A 2,042-nucleotide genomic window follows, 5' to 3' on the forward strand; every position below is an offset into this window, starting at 1 on the left:
TGAAGTCAAGATATTAAAAGTCAATCAATTAAGACTGAAGTCAAAACATTAAAAGTCAATCAAATAAGACCAAAATTCATAATAGAACTCTAATTAAATAATAACTCTATCTAATAGAGTTCTAACTTAAAAACAATTCTACCTAAAACAAGTCAAACTAAAACACAACTCTAATTAAAAGATCTCTAATTAAACACTAACTCTATCCAAATCAACCCCTAAAAACATCTATAAATAGAGGTGCTCACACCCTATTTTCATATCAAATCATAAACCCTAAGAGAAGTAGGTCTAAAAGCCCCCCTAGCCTCTCATAAACCCTAGTTTTGGAGTCCCAACTCCTTACCTAACATCCCTCCTTCGATTTTAGCATAAGAAACGCCTAAAAGCCTTCCAAAAACATCCTAAAATCCGCAACAAACTTGAAGAGTTCAGATCCAAAAATAAGGAGATACCATGCCTCGGAGATCCAAAATCAAATCCGGAGAAAGAACGAAGCAAGGGAGTACAATACAAGGAGCTATTTTTTGTAAGATCTGAGGGAACAAAATCCTTGCTATCGGAAAGGTATGAAATTTTTTTATTTTTATTTTTATCTAGGTTTTTAGCAATGTGATTTATTTGGGAAGTTAGTAGAGACCGGCTTTGGCCGGGCGGGGTTGGTGCCTAACACCTTCCAACCCCGTAATGTGATCCCCGAACTCTTTTTCTCTTTCGTAGATTAATTTACCTTTTTTAGAGTCAGTTTGGTTCCTAGACCTTAACAACTAGGTGGCGACTCCCAAACCTCAAGGGTCAAAAGTGGATCCGCGCACCCCGCAGATCGAGGGCGCTTTCAGTGGCGACTCTGCCGGGGACTATTGAGGATCAAACTTGAAAAACCCCAAGTATGGGAGCATTGCCAAGATGATCTAATTTTTTTTAATTATTTAGTTCGATTTTTTTTCTGTTTATTTATTTTTGTGACTTGATTGTGGATGATTTTGAGTATTGCATTTTTTTCCCAATTAAGGATCACTTTTGATGACCCCTAAATAATGAAAGATTCAAATTGACCTATGAAAATGATGGAATGATGAAGGTTGGACAGAAATATTAAAACATTTTTACAGAATATTTTAGTAAGAATTAAGTCTGAGAACCTCTTAATAAAACTTATATCTTCTCGATTAGATTAATTTAGAACCTGAGTTCACTCAATTTCGTTATCGGAAGCCTTAGATATCATCGATGCAAGTTCAATCTGTAAATCTGGAATTGTTGCTGAATGAAGGTTGGGACAGCAATGTTAAAACGTTTTTATAGAACATTCTAGTGAGAATTAAGTCTGGGCATCTATTAATAAAATGTAGATCTCATCGATTAGATTATTTTAGAATCTGAGTTCACTCCATTTCGTTATCGGAAGCCTTAGATATCATCGATGCAAGTTCAATCTGTAAATCTGAAATTATTTCTGAATGAAGGTTGGGACAACAATGTTAAAACGTTTTTACAGAATATTCTAATGAGAACTAAGTCTGGCCACCTATTAATAAAATGTGGATCTCATCGAGTATATTAATTTAGAATCTGAGTTCACTCAATTTCGTTATCGGAAGCCTTGGGTATCATCGATGTAAGTTCAATCTGTAAATCTGGAATTGTTTCTGAATGAAGGTTGGGACAGTAATGTTAAAACGTTTTTACAGAATATTCTATTGAGAACTAAGTCTGGGCACCTATTAATAAAATGTAGATCTCATCGAGTAGATTAATTTAGAACTTGAGTTCACTCGATTTCATTATCGGGAGCCTTAGATATCATCGATGCAAGTTCAGATTGTATTTTCCTAATTCACAGAAAATCCGAATTTATCTAATATTGGCACAATTAATGTTCCTGAGAGTGAGCTCATCTCAACCATTGTCATTCTATCATCAATATAACATCTATTGGAATCTCGATTTATTTTGGATCACCCAAAAGTGATCATTGATTGGACCTTAAAAATTATAAAAATTATGCCTATTGCAATGTTTGTTTGATCAATTATTATATG

This window comes from Akebia trifoliata, chromosome 4 (assembly GCF_017979445.1).
Source record: "Akebia trifoliata isolate Shusen 1 chromosome 4, ASM1797944v1, whole genome shotgun sequence".
Lineage (NCBI taxonomy): Eukaryota > Viridiplantae > Streptophyta > Magnoliopsida > Ranunculales > Lardizabalaceae > Akebia > Akebia trifoliata.